Below are 20,693 nucleotides of genomic sequence, written 5' to 3' on the forward strand. Positions count from 1 at the left end.
GCACACACAGCGTGCAAGCGGCAGGGCGTGAGCGAGCTGCTTACAGCACGGGGGCAGAAAGAGACGCATCCACCCTGCCATTTATCGTCAAACTCCAAACCTCGTACCAAGTGTTGTTGCCTCCATCACGCGGGGCGATAATTACGACATCCTCAGCCTTTCCCTTTTGTTGGGCATTAAGTGCCTGCGGGGAATCCGAGCGGCTCTTTGTTGCGCTCAACTCCACCGGGGCTCCTCCAACCCAAACAGCCTCCCTGCCCCCCTCCCTCAGGCAGCGCGCTAACGGAGACGGGCAGACAATGAACTTGGGAAAAATAATTAAAAATAAAAATAAAAATAAAAAAGGAAAAAAAGGAAAAGGGGAGAAGCTACACGCGGGGTCGGGTCCATTCCGAGCATAGAAAGAAGGGCTCGGAGGGGCGGGGGCTCCGGGCAGGTACCGGGGCGGGGCGCTGGGGGGCCGCCCCCGCCCGCTCCCGTGGCCGAGCACCGCGGGGAGGCGGCGGCGAGCGGCAGCCGGGAGAGAGGGCACGGAGAGGCACGGGAGCGGCCGGGCGGACCGTGCCGCAAAGAAAGACCCGGAGAGAAAGTGGAAGTGCCGCCGGGAGAGAGGTGGCTGTGCCTCGGCTGCGTCTACCCGAGGTGAGTGCCGGGCTGGGGGGCACAGCCCACGTGAAGGAGGCTGAAGGAAGCACGGCTCGGAAGGTGATTTTGAGCGAGTGTGGTTGGTGTGTGGATGCTCTTTTATTTCTCCTTTTTTTTTTTTTTTCCCTTTTTTTCCTCATTTATTTCTTTTCTCCCTCTCTCTCCCCCCGCTACCCCTCCTCTTTTTTAAAAAAAATCCTTTAACGTTTATTTATTCGTATTTATCCTCTGTGCTCGCGTCCCGGCAGCCCGGCGCCAGCCCTGCCCGGTGCGGGCGGGGGATGAGGGGTGCCGGGCTGGGGGAGCCCTCCCGCGCGCGTCGGGGCCGGCGGGCAGCGGGGCGGGGCGGGGGTTTCCTCATCGACACCGATTTTCGTCGGTAGAGTCAATCGGTTCCATCGCAGCGTTTTGAGGAAGCGTGCCTTCCGAAGGGAGTTAAGGGGTAGTGCTGAGTGCCGGGCTCGCTTCCAGCCAGGTGGGTCCCGTGCCGGGCTGGGGTCCCTCGGTCCGGCTGCGGTCACTGGGGGTTGGGGCTGCAGCCCTTGGAGCCCCTTCATGAAGGTGCGGGGAGTGCTGGCTCTGGGGGGGTTGCGTTGGGTGAAAATGGCCCTGTCCTCCCTCCCTCCCTCTGGAAGATGCCGTGTTAGAGTCATCCGGGAAGAAGAGGAGGATGATGTGATTTATATGTTTGCACTGTGAACTTTCTTGCTGTGGGAAACTTTTGGACTTCTGGTTCTAAGTGAAGACCTGTTCTGCCAAGCCCACTGTCAGCCCCCGCAGCAGGCAGGGGTGAGTGAGGCCACAGCCCGGGGCTCTGGGCAGGGCTGGATTCTAGGTGGAAGCTCAAGCGGACCTTGGTCCCTGCCCTTCTGCTCCATCATCCTTGTGAGACCACGCTCTCCTCTGGAGCACTGCGTTCTCCAAGAGTTCTGCTGGCTCCAGTCGTTGTCATCAGTATTTTAAACCAAAAATGGAGCAGGCAGCGCTGATGCAGTAACCTTTACTTCAGGAATGTTTTTTTTTTGGATGAAAAACCATCACCTTTTGTTGAGTATAGAAAAAGTTTAGACTTGGTTGCCAGTGTGTGAGATGTGGCCCGAGGGGGAGAAAAGAACGTGCGTATGTACAGAAGGTTCAGAGCGATGGGACAAGTTCTCTTGGCTGGACTATTGTTGGGGAGCAGCAGGGATGCCATTAAGAGCACCAGTAAAGGCTGGGATTAGGGTGATTGGTGGAGCAGAGCTCTGAACTGTTAAAGTGATTTTGTGTTACAGTAGCATTCAAGAACTCCCAGCTGTAAATCACATTATACAAAGAAAAAGCCAGTCCTTGGCCTGGAGGGATGACATAGGTACAGCAAGCAATTTGTAAGAGGAAGGAACGGAGGGGAAGCGATTTGTCTGGCGTTATGCAGGTTAGACCAGAACTGAAAGTTTCCAGGTTGAAACTGGCTCTGTATATGTGTCTGTTATAATGTTGGTTCATTGTGAGCTCAGTCTTCCTTGATTATCGATTAGCGTAGCAAACATTAGCAGTAATGTTTGAAGTACAGTACGCAGAACGTGTGTTTGGTGCAGAAAGTGAGACATGATCAAAATCTTCTAATTGAAAGATCAAAATACTTCCAGCTGGGTGTAGCATACAAATTGATTTCAGTAAACGTGCCTTGGGCGTACTATGTTTTTAAATTGTACAGTAGGAATTAAACGGCGCTTGAGTGGTTTGGAATTTGTAATGTTGGTTGAGGCAACTGACCATCATGGAACAGTGGTTTATTGTGCTGCTTTGAAATCACTCTTGCGTTTTATGCTAGCATGATGTTACTTTAAGTAGTACCATTATTTCAAACCGGCATAATGAGATGAAAAGCACTTGGCAAGCACTCCTGTAAAACAGCATTTGAGTGCTAAATTCAGATCTTTGCTTGAAAGTATCTATAAAATACCATGCTTAGGGTGTCATACCAAGGAAAATAAGCATCTAGGTTAAAGCCGTCCTAAAACATTTTTGACTGAATGACAGCTTCAGCCACATTTTAACTCTTTGGAGGGGAATGATTTCTGAGCTTTGACGTGGAAACTGACAAAATGAGTGTGAAATGAGCGCCTGTAATAAGTGGGACACTCTAATGAGATGGGTTGCAGATCTAAACGTGGGCTTCTTTCGTCTCACCTGGTTGTCCAGACAACAGGTTATTTCAGAGTATGATTTGATGGGTTGTTTCATAGAAAATGTGCTTAAAAACCCAGTTTAAACAGATGTGCACCACAGGTTTTTTTTTTTTGTTTAATTGTAAGATACAGCAGAAAATGTTCTTCAAGTGTGAATGACCCTTTCATCCAGGCGTCCATAAGCAATTTTTTCTTTGTCCTTTTGTATAGAATTGTACAAAGTAGAAAATTTCCTGTTTGCCTTGAAACGAGTGAAGAAGTCAGGACAGCCCAAAAGCACTTGGTCTGTATCTCAGGTTAAGCTGCATCTTGGCTCAATACTGTCTTCCAGATGCTAGCCTGGCAGACCAACCTCACTTGCACATTCTGTGTTTTTTCAGCTTCATCTTCTTTCTACTACTAACTGTTACCAAGATAATTGTAGCTAATGAACAGAGGACAGTGTTGTAATCCCGCACGAAATTAGCAGTAAGTGGGGATGCTGTTGATGGTATCTGGAAATACCATGTTGTCACATGTTGTCAACAACAACAGCTGCTGGAGACACTTGCCATTTTGTGGGCCAGGCCTGCTGGTTGAAGACTCTGCCAGTTTCACATGAAGTACAGTTTGTTGCATCTTCCTGAAGGGGGAGGGGAGGGGAAGACAAAATTATCAGTGCAATGCAAAAAACATTCCTGGCAAGCAGTTAACTCTAGCCCTTGCACTTAGATCTCTTAATTTTCCCTAAAGTGTGTGTGTTTTGTGTGCTGCCAAGTCTAGCTGTTAATTCATTTAGCTCCTTAGAGACGTGTCACAGCAGTAAAAAGAGGGGAAAAAAGGAAAATAAGCAGAAACATCCCCAGCAATGTATATATTGCTACTGACACAGCCTATTTGTCGAGTGATTTGTAATATATTGTGTTCTGATTCGTGGTCTGTCTTATTGTATGTACAGAAGAGGAGGGTTCGGTTACGCATTTTGATTTTTGCTCCTTCTCCCTAAATGTTTCACTGTAAAGTGCTGCTACCTCTACTGCCTGGAACTGTTAATGCAAACGTGACCTGTCTTTGGGTATGGTATTCTCTTCCCTGGAATATTTGAGACCTTAGAAAGGTCTGTGGTGCACCTTTAGAGACTGTAGTTCCCCTTGGGGCTGTAAAACAGCCTTAGGAAGCTGTGCAGGACCAGGATTCAGATTTTGCTTGCGGCGAACCTTTGTCTGGGCTACCGAGTGATTTAGCTCAGATGTGGCCATTGTGTTACTGGGCTTTGTTGTTTTTTTTTTTTTTTTTTTTCCCCCAAAATGATTTGCAGTACAATTCCGAGAAAGGCTTTTGTGTCAGCAGAACTTGCACTTTCTGAGGAAGCACCCTGCTTCAGGCAGAATATCTCTGGTCATCTCCAGTGTTAATGAATATTTGAGTAGAGGGGGCTGAGCATATCCACTGGAAAATAATTGAGGTTGCTGGAAGTTGCGGCAGGAGAAGAGTAATGTTTAAAACACTCAGCAATCTTCTGTGCTGTATGAATTTTCAGGAAGGGTACGATCGTGGTTTATTTCTAGTGGATGAGGCAAATACTCGGTTTTTGCTGGGTTAATTGCTGCAGCGTTAAACAAAAAGAGATGTTAAATTGTGAAGTTAAAAAAGAGGTCCCAACCATGTGGCCTCGCAGGTAAATGTCTTCAGGGTGGCTGGAATTAACCGGGAGATTTGGGTCACGCAGGGGGAAGTAGCTGCTTGTTTCCAGCTAGGCTGATTCTGGCTTGTCCCTTTCTGGAATCGCATATGAGCAGTGGTGATATCAGATCAGAGCTTCAGTAGCTTCAGAAAGAGGGAAGAGCATTGTGGGGCTGACACCGGTGTTGACTTCCATATAGACGCTGTGGTGACCAGGCTGATTTTTCTGGTGGTTTTGAGCTCCTCTCGTTGGAGCTGGTGGGAGAAAGAGGAAATATGGAATGTTTCCAAAAAAAAACAGCTTGATTTTTAGCAGCTGACAGGTATCTGGTTTTGAAGTTGCTCTGCACCTCACTTCAAGCATTGTTTTCCCCTGCAGTGACAGTGGCTGGGTGCCTGTGGCACAGCTGCCTTTGGCATGTGAATGTGTCTGGCAGTGAGGAGTGGCTGCTCAGAAATTTGCCCCAGAGTGGTTGAGCAGTGTGACTTCAGTCCTGGGGAGATACTGGAAGCTCCCTCTGTCCCAGAGGTGTGATGCAAGTGTTCCTTGCACTTGTGCATTGCAATGAGTACAACACTGGGTAGCGAAATACAGGTGACAGATACTGCTTATGGTTCAGAAGACACAATTAGTTTTATGATGGTCGATGTCAAAGTAGGAGCGAAATGTTCCATAGAATCAGAAGGTCATTTGTCACACGCAGCAATGTTAAGTGAACTGGAAATAAATTAAATAAATTGGTGAAGAACTTTTCTTGAATGAACAGATTTGTCTTTTTTTCCTCCTGATACCTTAAAAAAAAAAAAAAAAAAGTCTGTGCATCTGCATTTCTGTGATCACAGATGATTTCATTTGAGACTAGAAAAAGATGCAGAATGTTTGGAAAGACTGTCTTTGGGATGTGTGGAATGTCAATATAGGTGGTTTTCTTTGGAAGCAGTTAAATACGTCTCAGCTAAATAGGCTGTAAAGAAGTTACAACTGTTGCTGTTTGTATTGTGGTAGTTAACTGTGGATCAATTCTCAAGTGAGATGCCTTTGTATCAAGTGCTGCTTTATTAGATGTAATAAAAAAACCCCATCTATCCTACTAGATTTATCTTAGTCTGAGAAATACCATGGAGGAGGAGGGAGGACCAGGTAGTGTTGATGGTTCTATGTTTTTATAGTGTCGGCAACTAAATGCCATCATGGAAACTCAATAAGAGCAAGAGCCCAGGCTTCCTAAGTAATTGAAAGACAGAGATGAATGACCCTCTGGTATGTGAGGGTATGGCCGTGTCTGCCATGTCTGTCTGTTTTGGAGCCAGAGTGGGTGTGCAAAGGAGTCCTTGCCTGTACCTGCATGAGTTGAATGAATAGGGTACTGTGGGTGCCTTTCCTTTCCCTTGTGGTGCCCTAGATGTTAGCAAAAAAGGACAGTTTGGGCAGTTTGTCAGATCTAGCTTGTAGATATATGTGCGCTGTGTCCTAATTAGGAGTTTTATTTAAGGAACATTAGTGATTTAACACCCCAATCTAATTACTCGTAAGCTTCTTGCTAATTTTGTAATTAGCACTGGAGCAAGACATTTTATGGTAAATATACCCTTAAGGAATCCAGAACCACTAATTTCCAATGTTTATAGAGAGCTTTATTTCTATGACAATGTTCTGTATATAATGTCTAAAAGGAAATAGTAATATTTGTTCTATTTTTACATAATGGTAAAGACATGAGCCAAACGTTTACAGAAACTTAATACAGACAGTCACCACAACCCAAATGACTGGCTTTTGAACTCTCACTTTTAGGGTCAGATTCTACTCAGACATGACTAGCGGAGGAGACATTCTTGAATTGCTTTCTACCACAGTTATCTTTGGCCTTCGAAGTGTGAGAAGAACTCAGGGTGTAATCAGGATGTACTGGCCATGGGCTCTTGTAGTTTACGGCAGCCGAGGCAGCTTTTTTATATATAGATAGAAAGGTGCAACTTGGAGCAGCTGTAAGCCTGCTAAAAAAGTGTACTGTGGCCTTAGAAGGATAAAGCTGTCCTTGTAGCTTGCTACCAGTTAGTCTATGATGTATGGGTCAGATGAACAGAGAACCTGGCAAAAGATATCCTGGCCATCAAGTAAGTGTTCGTAGAAGTTTCACTTCCACAGAAGGTCTCTCAGGTGTTCTCTTGCTTTTGCTAAGTTGGCTTGCTCTTGTCAGAAATTCATAAATGTGACAGATTCTTGGAAGGCAATGCGTGCTTTGCTGAACTAAAGCCTAATAATTTGGTTTCTTAAAATGCTAGGTATTAGTGTGTTTAGAGATGGGGAGCTTTGTAACCAGTCTGGAGTTAAATACTATAAATAAGGTATATATATAGAGAGATCTGTTTATTAATTTAATTGATGTAGCTGAAAAAGAAACAAACAAGCTCTTAGGCTGAGAATACCTTATTCCCTTATTGGACTGACGAAGCAATTAAGCGTAAAAGCTTGTCGCTTGTCTTCAATGCACAGCAGTTGTAGCAGGCTTTTAAACTAATCTTTTGCTTGTTTGTCTTTGTACAACAAAAGGGTTCACTTTCCAGCAGACCCGCTTTGTGCTTGGGGAACGCTTGACTGTGGATGTGCACTTAGCAAAAAAGCAGTAGGAGTCACTTCAGAGTGCGAGATCCTGCCCTGCACTGGCGATTCCTCAGTCCTGTCACATCTCTTCCTTTCCCAGCAGGACATGCTAGTCTACATCCCTGTGTGCCAACACAGCCACAGAAAGGAAGGGATACAAAAAACGCTGCAGGCTACTCTTCTCTGCTTCCACTTCCTACCACCGGCACTGCTTTTGGATGTCAAGTGGCCCAGTACTTTCTCGACCCCTTTCACTCTTTCACACTGAATGTTTTAATGTCAAATACTTTGGTTTTTGTTTAGTACCGGGTTCAAGTTTCCTGATTGTTTGCGGTGCACATATGCTAATTAATTCAGTATCCCTACTAGAGATAGTGAAGTAGTTCCTTCTGAAGAGCAACGGGGAAGAAAAAGGCATTGTTGGCTGCCTAATTTGCTGCAAGGCCTGCTCTGGACAAACAGTATGGATACAGGCCCTGCCAAGTCTCCGGCTTCCTCTGCTTGTGACATTTCTCTAGTGCTCTCCTGGGAGGTCTTCTGCCCTTAACTGCTCCCTCATGCCTGCGATAGAGAAAACTTGGAAGTGCTCCCAAGTGTCAAACCTAGCTGGATTTTGGTGCGAGCAGTTATAGTGAAGAGCCCGATGGTGGCTGTAGCTTACTGCTTGGAGGGGTCGGGGATAGCGATGGCATCAGTGATTCCAATGCTGTATCAAGTGAGACTTTGGTATTTAATGATCTTTTTTACAATTACAGACTTAATCTTTGGCCTCCTGTGAATTGAAATATTGGCACAAACGGCACACAGGAGTTGTAGAATGCTCTAGTGTACAGCAGTTTGGGAGATCCCATCCCAGTGAATAAAGGGTGAGGAAGCCAAGCTGGTTTGTGGCAACTTTCATCCCCAGAGACTTAGTTTTTATAGGTTAATAGGTTGAATGGTTTTTACTTGTGTGCTTGTTTGACAGTCTAACTCCTATCTAGGCTTTCTATTTCTGTTCTTTCTGCTATTTTTGTTATACGGTTTTCCAAGAATGGAGAATACTACTTTCAAACTGTCTCCTTATTAGTTTAGAATGCAGCTACTGCAAGTCTTATCCACTAGAAAGAGCAGTCAAACGTCCTCATTATAGTAACATTTCAAAGCCTTCAGGCTTCTGTGGCGTAGGTCCCATTTAGACGTATAATAAATGACAGTCCTTGCCCCACAAAAGCTTTATGTCTATCAAATGTGAGAAGAACAGGGGGAAATTAGGCCATGTCCACAGGGACAAATGAGATAGCAAAAATAATTTAAGTCAGAGGAGTTTCATTAGCTAAGAATAATTCAGTTTCGGGATTTCTGCTGTATATAGTAAGTGGTCATTAGACTAGCTAATCTTAATATTTTTAAAACTGTGATTTAAATAAAATGCATAGGATTTTAGATAAGTCAGTTCAGTGCCAATGTGCGGGTAGGAATTTAGTCATCCAAGACGAGCTGGGAGCAGAGGGAGGGAAGGTTAAAGCTGGTCTACGGGATAAAGCCACTTACTCCTTTGAGATAGTCTGTGGATATGTCAAGTCATGCATGGGAACAGCCACAGCCCTTCATGAAACAATGACCTGGCAGATGTGGTCTCTCTATTTTGTGAGGATGCTGGGCTGTGGCAGTGTGCTGGAGCTGTTGGCACTGCTTTGTCTGGTCTGGAAATCAAAGAAACGTATACCAGGAGAAAACTGCAGGCCATTCATCTTCACTGTAAATGTTCCTTAGCTCACGATTTTATGCTCTGTCCTCTTCTGTGTTGGGGCTAGGGACATCTTGTGTGAGGTGGAAGGGGCCTGTCGCACTGGTAGGCTGGCTTTGTATTCTGAAAGGTTTTTTGTATTCTTAAACAGAGTGGCATTTGGGAGTGGCTACGGGTTGGGCCCAAGTGTCTTTCTATGTCTGTGTTTAAATATTAGCAGATCATCTTCCAAAGGAAGGGCAGCAGTGTTGTGGCTGCTGTTGCAGTATGTTTGCTGATCTTGCAGCTGTGGAGGGAGCCGCTTCCTTTTTTTCATCTCGTTGGTAGGCTGGGAGCATGGCTGTGAATTCCAGCTGGGTTTAGACATGGGTGGAGCTTGCTGCTAGGGAAAGACAGGTCTAGGTCACCAAAAATACAGTTACGGACAAACAGCGTGAGGTTGAATCAAAAGCACAGTGTGGATGGGGCTAGAAAGCATTAGTGTGTAGTTGTGTTGCTTTCCGCATCTTCATTGTACTGTTTCAGCATTCTTGGCTTAATTGTTGTTAGGAGATACGGGCAATTCACATCACCACTCATAAGAGTAAATTAAAACGACCAATATTGTTTGGTCTCGTTTTATTTATGATGCATACTCACAAAAAAACAGAGGGAAAAGATGTCAGGGAATTTTAATGGGGAGCAGATCAGACGTAACACAGTGTACTTCAGCTTTGGTATTTAAGCATGGGATGTAGGTGGGAGTTGTGCTAACCTGGAAACCGTTGGAACTGAATAAATTGGAATACTTTGTGTATATGTGTAATAATATAATAGCCTTCAAATTGCTCTCAAAACCCTTCGTTTATCCTTGCTAGCTTAAAAAAAGCTACAGATTTGCTTGCAGATCATTTCTTATTGGCACTTGTTAAATTTCAGGCAGCATCTGACAGCTGAAAACTGCAAGTGCCATTTTGAGCTCCCAGCTGGTGCTGCCACTGGCTACTGATGACCTTTCCTCTTCCCTTCCACGGGCATAATGGTTCAGAAGTGAGATAATAAGATAAGATGCATTAAAGGAAAAGAGAAAGAAAACCAATCTCAGCCCACACCACCCATCCTTCATTTTGTGACTCTCCTGTCTGGTTTTTTTTTGAGAATGCAGGCAGTGACTGATTGTGGCTCTTCTGCCTCAAACAGCATTTAAATTCCTTTTCAGAATGATTCTGTCAGAGTATTAGAACGACTGTTGAAAATCAGGGCCTGAATGAAGGTTAAAGTGCCTATCAGAAAATAAAAAAATATATAATACTAACTGAGATAAATGGTTAGTCTTGTTCCACGTTAAGTATTTTTTCTAGTGTTGTTTATTGCTGTTATCTCAGTAATTAGCCTGGGATCAAAGATTTTTTTCTTCTTCCTCCTCCCCATAGCCCCCTTAAGCAATGCGACTTCTTCCTGCTGTAACTTTACAAACCACCTAGGGACAATCTGTTACAGCGTCCTCAACAGTGTTGAGTAGAGTAAAGCTATTGTCATTAGCTGTCTAGTTAGCAAAGTCTCAGCATGGAACTGTTGAAGACACGAGTATGTCTTCATTTGTTTAATAGATGTTTTGATCCAGTTATAGAGATGGCATTTAACTGTGTTGTGGCTTACAAATCCTGTGTGAGTTAGTCTTAAGTGACCAAAATCAATTGAAGATGTCTAAAGACTGTGTGATTGATGGACATGGTTATGTTTACAGAATAGTTAGTTTTTAAAAGAATTCAAGGTTTGATGAAACAATAGCCATGGGGTTATTTATCTGAAAGAAAGAATTGCTGGTAGCTGTTCTCCATCAGCATGTGCCTTCTTCTGTCCTCTTAAACATTTTTTTCACTGGTGGAGTTAATTCTACTGTCGTAGCAATGCAGACCAACTTAGGCAAAATTAATACAGTAGTGTTCCTTGATGCTTAACTGACCTCTTCTGAATTTTATTTAAAAAGAGTTCTCATGCTGTTAGCTCGCATGGAGATCTGACTGTTTGTACTGGAGGATGCTGGAAACTACTTCCATCTTGTTTTAATATGTTCCTGGAAAGGAAAGTTAGATTTTGCTGGTGTAAGTTAGTTTTAAGGAGTCAACAAAGTCAGTTTAAGGGGTGTGGAAATTTGGATTAATATCCTGAGCTTTTCTAAGGAACTGTTTGAGCATGAAATAGTCCAAGACTGCCTTAAATATTTCATTCAAGGTTACACTGGTAGTTTCACTGCAAATTGTATGTGCCCTGGGAAAGTGAGAGAACTGCATATGGATGCATTCACTGAACTGTGCTTAGTTAATGCACTGATGCGGCTGGTATTTAAGACGTGTTTGGGCTATATTTTGCTTTAGAGCAAAGGTATTTGTAATATCAATGTGACTAATGTACTGTGGGATGCAGCATGCCATCCTCTCTCACGTGTATGTTATGGCATGAAAAGAGAAAAGGTGAAAAACATTTTTATGTGGGTTTTTCTGTGTTTAAACTATAAGATAGACCAACACCTCTTTCAGCCTTTGTGCTCTACAAGATGAAAGCATAAGCAGCCTATACCTATGATGTGACAAACAGGGCCACCATTTCAGTGTCCCATAGCTAGCATGCTAATGATAGAGCTCAGTCAATTCTGGGATGCTTATACTTCATCACAAAAATTAAAGTATTTATTGGTGTTGGGAGTACCTTCCCCCAGTGCTGCTCAGACACTGGGATGTAACTTCCCAATTCCTAACTGACCATGTGACTGTGTGTTTGTCATCCTCAGACATTAAAGCCACGAAAGCTTGTTTGTAATTATCAAGCATTGCTGTACGTATCATTTTGATTTAGCAGAACCTATCACGGAAGTCATCCTGTGTGTGATACAAAGAAGTTTTTCTTTTAGTAGTATGTGGTTCTTAAACTCTAGCAAGAATCTCTTCTGCAGTTGAAAGTGCAGAGTTTACAAAGTTCACATTCTGTGTGGAAATGTACTTGTTAGTGAATTTTGTAAGATAAAATGACCAGCTGTCATAAATTTTGTTAGTTTGTGTCCAGAGCTGCAGCACTCTGTTAATGTGGAAAAAAAAAGAAAAATCCTGTACGTGTACTTTAGCAATTTGTCATTGCTTTTCAAGCTTATTAACTCATTAAGTAGCATTTAATGAGGATAACCACAAAGTAATTAATTTATACAGTATGTTTATTGCTTCCCTAATGAATTTATGTATCAAATTTAGAGCTCCACAATGAATACATTAATCTATTTTTATATTTCACATGCATTTTGTTTACTATGTAAATAAAAATGCTTCTTCAAGGTCTTTATTCCGATCTACGTACTGAGTGTAGGCATAAAAGGCCTGGGAGGCATGGCCTTTGAGGAGAGGCTGAGGACACTGGGCTGTACAGTCTGAAGAAGAGGAGGCCAAGACATGACCTCATTGCTCCCTGAGGAGGGGAAGAAGAGGGAAGTGCTGGGCTCTGCTCTGTTTCTGGGAACTGATGGCAGGACACATGGAAATGCCACAAAGCTGCACCAGGGCAGGGTCAGACTGGGCACTGAGAAACATTTCTTTGCCAGGAGAGTGGTCAATCAATGGAACAGGCTTCCTGCAGATATAGCTGATGCACTGTGCTTGTAGTTATTCAAGAGACATTTGGACAACACCCTCAATAACATGCTGGAACTTCTGGTTAGCACTGAAGTGGTCAGGCAGTTGGACTTTCAAAGAGCACTGAGCCCCTTCCAGCTGAACTATTCAATTCTGTACGGTGTTCAAGCATGGTGGAGCTAGGTTGCCTTAGAATGCACTCTAACATCAAAGCTTGTGGAACTCTCTGTCGTTTTTAAAATTCTGGGGATTTTCTTGCATCTGGGAAAAACTGTCCACAGTCACACTGGGAATCTCCTTGAAGGTTCTCTGTGGAGGAACTTATCTTTTTTTTTTTTTCTTAGAGCCAAGCAGGGGAGATTGAGGAATTGAGTACTATGTTATATTGAAACAACCTATTTGTCAGCAAGTAATTACATTGGATGTAGGCGGCAAGGTTTGGTAGCAGAGGGGCTGTGTGGGTGGCATCTGTGAGATGAGGCTTGGGTCTGCCCCACGCTGGACACAGTGAGTTTCAATCAGCTTTGGTAGCCCCAGTGCAGGACATAGTGCAAGCAGGAAGGAGCAGCAGAGGGGAACTGTTAAGCCAGGTCCCCATCCCTCTGCTCTGTGTGGAGAGCAGCAGGGGAAGTAGAAGAGGTGTGAATGAAGGGGAGTGATGCTGGGCCTAGGAAGAATGGAGAGCTGAGAAAAAAGTGTTTCAGATTTGTCTTCATTTCTCACTATCCTGCTCCATCTAAATAGGCCACGAATTAAATTACGTTTCCCTTAGTCAAGTCTGTTTTGCCAGTGATAGTAACAGGTCTTTTTGTATCTGGACCTGTAACTTTTTCCACCTTATTCTCCCTCCCTCCTCGGTTGAGTGGGAGTGATGGAGCAACTGTGGGGGCATCTGCCAGCTAGCTAAAGTCAACCTGCCACTAATATCTACACAATAATATATGGACTACCAAGACATAAATATGAAATCCCACAGTCTACAAATGAACTTTCAGATTAAGAACGTCTATTACATGTTAAGGTTCACAGTCTATGGTATTTAAGAAAATACTGAACTGAAATGAATATGGATTTTTCCTTTTACTCCTTTTCAGACAGTATTAGAAGCACTGAGCCCATGCTAATATGCAATCATTAAACTCTTGGACTTTCATTTTAAAGTATTAAATCTGCTAGTTTGTGATCATGCTTAATTCAAAAAGGAATAACATTATTTTAAGTACTTGGAGAACAGCGAGACTAAATATATTTAAAAATATAATTTTGTGATAAAAGTTTTATTTCTTGAGGAGAAAAATATATTGATCGGCAACATAAGTTGCAATGGAGATCCTGAATCTTCCTTCCCAATTATACCCTATAGAGTTGAAGTAACATCTGTCTTCTATGGCATTCCAGCTAGTCAAACTGCAGTACTCTTGTATCTCCACAGATGTATGTTTAATGCACCTTTATCCTTTTGGTGTGTTACAAATGTATCAATTTTGTGTGACATTACTGTACAACATTAAAACATTATTTTGGAAAACACGATGCATTTTGCTTGACACAGTCATAGAATCATAGAATGGCTTCGGTTGGAAGGGACCTCAAGGATCATGAATCTCCAACCCTCCCCCCCACCACAGGCAGGCCCACTAACCTCCACATTTAATACTGGAGCAGACTGCCCAGGGCCCCATCCAACCTGGCCTTGAACACCTCCAGGGATGGGGCATCCACAGCCTCTCTGGGCAGTCTTTTCCAGCACCTCACCAATCTCGTAGTAAAGAACTTCCCCTGACATCCAACTTAAATCTTCCCTTCTTCAACTTAAAACCCATTTCCTCTTGTCCTGCTATTATCTGCCCTTTCAAAGAGCTGACTCCCCTCCTCTTTGTAGGCTCCCTTTAGGTACTGAAAGGCTGCAATGAGGTCACCCTGCAGCCTTCTTTTCTCCAGGCTGAACAAGCCCAGCTCCCTTAGCCTGTCTTTGTAGGGGAGGTGCTCCAGCACCCTGATCATCTTTGTGGCCCTCCTCTGGACCCTCTCCAACAGCTCCTCATCTGCAGTCTGCCTTTTGAGGCATTTTCTCTAATGGATTCAGAGCAAATGGGAACCTCAGCTATGCAGTCAGAATTTTTTTTGCAATTCCCTATTTTTGTGCATATTGCAGCTAAGACTTAATTATTAATCCTTTGAGGGACATTGTGTTGATCTTGATTTACTCTATTATGTTGTCTGTGACTATCTAATATTGAATCCTTCTAAAAAACACATTAACTGGGATAATTTATTCAGAATCTCCTTAACAAAGAAAATTATATATTTAAAGTAATTCAAAAGAAGCAAAGACTTTCCCTTGTTAAATAAGGTGTTTTTAGTATCCTTGTTATCCTCCTCTCTAAGCACAAAGAAGACTTTAGTATATCATTTAATAGCATACATTGTAGTGGTGTGGATATATTCCCTGTTTAATCGTAAGCACTGAAACATAGTAAATGCTGTTAATTTTTGCAAAATGACCATGTGAGCTGTTTTATAACCTACTGTGCGATAGAAAATAGCAAGCAAAATCCATTAAAAATAGAATGAACTGCAGAATTAAATTCTGTAGCAATACCTTTGCAACTGAGGTAAAGTTTATTCCTTTTCATGCAGGTATTGGTATTCCAGAATGCAGACATTAATGTCCTAATAGACAAATCTCTCCCTGGTCCAGTCTTTCCCCAATAGCATACACAGAAATCGCCCTGCATTATCTCATCTCTACTCAGACTACTGCTCTACTGAGACCTTGTGCTGCCAAAGCTAGAAGAATCGACAAAATTCATGTGAGCAATTATAAACAGAACAGATACAACTCTCTTTCAAATTTGTTTGGCTTTGGCTCCCAGTGTCAGCTCTCTCTGTTTCTTCCAGGCTTTCTGGCCAGTACTTAAAACTGGACAGGATTCCCTTCGTGATGAGATTGAGCCATTCATTCTCACGTTGGATGCAAGATAAATACTATTAGTGTCAGCAAAATTACAGTGAAGTACACTGTTCCTTCTGTAATTTGATTTAGCTCCAGTGTAAATGCCGTTAGATCAATTTCTAGAAGCAAAGGCATGATCTCAAAAGTCTGTTTACTGTAGTACTACTGTAGATTGTCATTTTTTCTCCAATACGTGTAATCGGAAGTTCTCTGGAAGTACACTAAATTAGTGTATTTTCTTGCCTGTAGACTTCCAAAGCTTATGTTTAGTTTAAAAGTGGGTTCAATAAAGATTGTTTTACTGGCAGAAAGAGCTGCATTGTATGCATGTAGCATAAAGACAGAAGTTCTCAAAGACAGGACTTTGGCCGTATGTTTTTGGGGAATGAGAATTTTCAGAAATGGAGGCAAAGAATATTAAAATAGCAAGGGCTTTCTGTAAAATAACTCACTTGTTTATGTGGAGAATACACATCAGACAAACTCCACTGGAAGGAGATCAGTTGCATCTCCTTAAAAACAAGGTGTACGAAAGAAGAATCTTGTCTATTCTTCAGTTGGTTCTCCTCTCATAAGTCACTATTTCCTAAATCTTCCTTTTCTGTATACTTAAAATAGGAAATAGTTAAGTTTTCTTTAAGGGTTTGCAATACTGGATTAAAAAAATGTTTCAGAGACAGGAAATAAACAGGCCTTTTAGCAACCATTCATCAATCTTGTATATGTTTGTATAGTTTGTGTACTCCAGTCTTGGAATTCATTTATTATTCACAATTATTAGCCATTCATAGTTGGAAGCTGATTAAGATAGTCTTTGTGGCTAGTATTTACATTTCCACTGCTGACTCTGTCTAGTGAAGGCAGGATTGAATCTCAGCCTATATGTAGTTTGCTCTGAAAATAATGCCTCCTATTTATTTTCATGGAAACAACAGCACATGCAAAGAGCATAATAACATTATTTGGTAGTGTTTTGTAGCTGAGAATTTGCTCTATTTTTCAACGTGGTCACCACCATTAGCTCTGCGTTTTCACCAGCAATGAACAAGAGTCATGCTTGTAGAAATCTACACCAGTGGAGGCGACCTCGACCTGCTGTTGCCACTGCTGAAACACATCGCTCACCACCTCACTGTGCTCACATCCACTGCTTGGTCTTCATAAACATTCAGCAAGTGTCGATGAATGTCAGTGGGTGCCATTTTTTTCTGCATGAAGGAATTCAGTGACACACCTCTGTTTCAAGCACGCTTCTGTATCAGGCACCATCGTGTCAGACTGCCCCTCTGCTACCATCTGTAATGGGATATTGGCAGGGAAGTTCAGCCTCTACTATTTTACCACCAACAACTGCTTTTGACATCGTGGGCTAACATAATAAAATGGGAGGCACTGAAAGAAAAAGTGTTTGCCTTGGATACCATACTTGAAAGAAGATAGGTCTAGATCAGGCCAGTGTTACCGATGCAGTGCAAATCAGATGGTACAACAGCTACTGCATTGTGTTGTACATCGTTATGTTCATGTCGTAATACAGACTATAGGAGGATTGAGGACACGACTGTGCTGGACCCTGATTTGTTTTCTGGTTGAACGTTTGTGGAATAGTGTTTTTTTCACTTCATATGCACTGTAATCTGACTGCAAAAAAAAAAAAAAAAGAAAAAGGAAAATAGTGAGATGAGAATTCTTCAGCCTAACAATCACTATTAATAAATAAATTAATAATAAATAAGAAAACCTATTGTGAGTGTGTTGTTCATGGGTTTGTTGTGCCTACTGGTTTAGAAAAATGGTGATGTAAGATTTAAAGCAGACATTGTGCATGTGAGGTTTCTATGTGGAAACACAAATAACATTTGTAAGCTGCTGAAATATATTCCCATGGATGGCCTAAGTGATGCAACCTGTCAAGGTAATGAATGAAGTACTGTAGGAATATTACAATGCCTACTGTACGCAGAGATGATGTTTCCTAAATTGAAAAACAGGTTTATTAATGGTGTTCTTATAAAGATGGGACTAATCTGGGATTCTGCTACCGTTTTTAATTAACAACTCAACCATTAACGATCATGTGGCTCAGCTTGCAAAATGAGTGATGATCAGTTTTTTGTGTGTTTTTTTTTTTTTTTTGCTGCACTGTGTTCACAGCTATGAAAAGGTGATTGCAAAGCTCAGAAAGCTAATTCAGAAACATAGATCAATATTTCATTCTGTCCTTTGGCAGTGTTAATTTAGTCAGACGAAACGATCACGTATCCCTAACCTTGTTTGTGATTTAAGCTTCCTGCTTCTTTGGAAATATTATTCTTTGCCAAAGAGATGGTTTAATCTAATTGTTTTATGTCAGAGGAATATTTTTGGGAGTGAGCAGACTGTTGAAAACACGACACACTGCTTCTCAGGTCTTGAAATCTGTAGTTTGTAAATTGCACAGTAAAGACCAGGTGATGAGCAGCGAGGGGAAGGGCATCAGCTATGCATGTTCAGCTTATTTGGAAGAAATCTCTCCCTTGCGTATGTGTGTCTGAGGGCAGACAGTGGAGGTACTGGGCTGGGACAGCCACAAAGCCATTGTGAACAACCTGTGCGTTATTGCGGTGAAGCACGCGCGATGGCTGGCACAGATGGCAATGGTACAGAAGGAAGCCCGATGGGAAGTTTGGTTGATTTATCTGCAATTGCCCCTCCTTTTGTTGTGTCAGTAATGGTAGAGTGAGGAAACTGAACAATAAAAACCTGCTTTGGGAGGATATAATGGTTCAGCAGTGAAAAATGGTAATGAAGTGTTGGAAAAAAGCTTCTGGGAGTGGAGCGTTTGCATATCAATATATTGCTGCTTTAATGGGGATGGTTTCTTAATGTTAATGGGCCTGGTCATGATTTAATGCAAAAGGTGCTGTCTTTAAGCTCTAAGGCAGAAAGTGTGAAGGAAAACAAGAAAAAAAATATACAGATCTTTTGTATATAAAGTTAACTTTAAACGTAGAGCTGTGAGTGCAGTGGACAAAAAATGGATGCATGAAGAGATATAACAAAGAACCCCAAATAGGTTTAATAGTTAAAGTGTAGGCAAAACAAACAGTCAAGTAAAACAACCTTCAGATCTGAATAAGTTGTAGCATTTCTGGTCAAGTGACGTAAAGAAAAGCTAGAATGGTCTGGAAGACTGCTTGTCCTCCTTGTGCTGGAGCTGTAGCGTGAAGTTGGTGCCTGGCCAGCTTTTGTCAAAGCAAACTTACAGCCCTCTTATTTGGCCACAGTTCATTGTTGGATATAGCTGGGATTATCCTAACTGGTTTACCCCTGCATAGCTGATCCAATGAGCTACTTTAGGATCCTAAATATTGTAGTAGCTCCTAAAAGATCATCCTTTTCTCTGGATTGGCTACCCATAGTAGGAGCTCCATATGATGGACTATTTCTTCTGCAAGGAAGGTAGAAGACGTTAAGTCTGTTCAGCTAGTTGGCACTTTCTTCTATCCTCCTGTGTCTGTCTGCACTGCCTGTCTTTCCCTGCAAAGCTAATCTTACGTACAACATGGCCGTCTTGCTTTGCATGACCACATATGCAAGAAGGAATGTATGATGGTGCAGCAGAGATGAGTTACAGCATGTGCTGAACATATACATCTTTCTCAAGTTTCCTTGCTAATTTGTGATTGTATACAAGTAAAAATTATTTAAGAGGATTTTTCCATAATGGTTGGCGTCTCCTATCAGAATGAATTAAATTATTCTGGAGGTCAGACGCTCTTCATATTTGTTTCCTATGTATACTATTAGGAATTTTCTGTTTTTAAGTGCCATGTCATCATATGGTTATGCCTATAGCTAAGAACTATACAGTGTCTGGGTAGGGGATCTGTAGCTGCTTTGCTTCCCTCACTCTTTCAGTATACGCTGTGTTAAAGAACTCATACCTTTTAGGCTCTGTTCTCCTCTCGGTGTGAAGGAAAGTATGTGCACAAGTGCTGTGAATGGAAATGGAATATTACCTGGGAGTAGATGTTCGACCCACCTGCATCCCCACGTTATGTTGAAGTGCTCAGTGCTGCAGAACCAGGCTGAAGGAACAAGCAGGCTGTGCTTATTTTAGGAGATAATGGGCTATTTGCTACACAGTGCGTTCAAATGTAATCTCTTTATTGTCATTCTGAGCATTGAATAGTTCACTAACCATATGGTATTTGCAGTGAAATGCCACCCAAAATAGTCTATAAATATTATATGGTGCCTGGCCTGGTAAGGGGTAAGAAATCTTTAAAGCAGAGTGTGCTGCCTTGTTTGTACCTCCTGCCTGACTGGCAGGCAAACAGCAACGGGTGAAGCTACAGCAGTGTGTTCTCTTATAAAAATGTGGTGTGCTCTGATGCAGACTCAATCAAAAATAAATCTGTCCCAGAACAAAGTGCCACATCCGGTAATGCAATGTTAGTGGTCATTAGAATCATAGAACCGTAGAATCCTTAGAGTTGGAGGGGACCATTAAAGGCCATCTAGTCCAGCTCCCCCACAACGATCAGGGACACCACAGCTAGATCAGGTTGCCCAGGATCTGATCCAGCCTGGCCTTGAAAGTCTCCAGGGACGGGACATCAATCACATCTCTGGGCAACCTATTCCACTGCCTCACCACTCTCACTGTAAAAAACTTTTTCCTTATATTCAACCTAAATCTTCCCTTGTTTAGTCTGAAACCATTTCGCCTTGTTTTATCACAACAGATCCTGCTAAAGAGTCTGCCCCTTTCTTTCCTGTAGCTCCCCTTTGGATATGGAAAGGCTGCTGTCAGGCCTTTTCTTATTCTTACACCTGCATAGCTCTGCTTATGTGTATGTGGTTGTGTGCTTGTGGTCTCAGGAGGTAGAACACAAGCTCGTGATTTGGCATATTTGCTGGTAGGGATGTGTGCTGTGAAAGACAGTGTTTTGTTGGCTGAATGTTTACTTCCTTCCTGGATGGATTACTGAAGAGAAATGTGAGAAAACAGTCCTAGCTTTACTTTCTAAGCCTCTCAAATACAGAATAATAGAGAAGTAGGGCTGGAAGACATGAAGAACTTGTTCAGTTTATCTCCCTGCTTCAAGGAAAAAGTCAGCTCTACATATTTCTCCCTATTTCAGACAGTGTTTATCTAATGGTATGGAGGCTGTGAACTTCAAATGCCCAAATCCAAGACTAGAAGCTCAGTGAAGCGAACTGCGAATATTGTTATAAGTGACTACATGTGCTGCTTTTGAAAAATGGATCAAGGGAAACCAGTGTAGCTACTGTGAGATCCCCAAGATAAACTGGGACTACCTGAGATGCAGATCCAGCT

At 42.4% G+C, this 20,693-nt stretch overlaps 1 protein-coding gene across 2 annotated transcripts in view; it reads left to right on the top strand.

Annotated features, from left to right (window-relative positions):
• Positions 1 to 488: 488 nt before the first annotated feature.
• Positions 489 to 20,693, top strand: part of MYO16 (myosin XVI) — a 366,647-nt gene continuing 346,442 nt past the window's right edge. Inside the window, exon 1 of one of the 2 annotated variants that reach the window (XM_004938536.5) lies at positions 489 to 642. The gene's annotated coding sequence lies outside the window, so the exon portion shown is untranslated. Of the gene's footprint in view, positions 643 to 1,007; positions 1,121 to 20,693 lie in introns of those variants that run through there. The other variant, XM_040662650.2, reaches the window with a different exon arrangement.

The sequence above is a fragment of the Gallus gallus genome, chromosome 1 (genome assembly GCF_016699485.2).
Source record: "Gallus gallus isolate bGalGal1 chromosome 1, bGalGal1.mat.broiler.GRCg7b, whole genome shotgun sequence".
In the NCBI taxonomy this organism is placed as follows: Eukaryota; Metazoa; Chordata; class Aves; order Galliformes; family Phasianidae; genus Gallus; species Gallus gallus.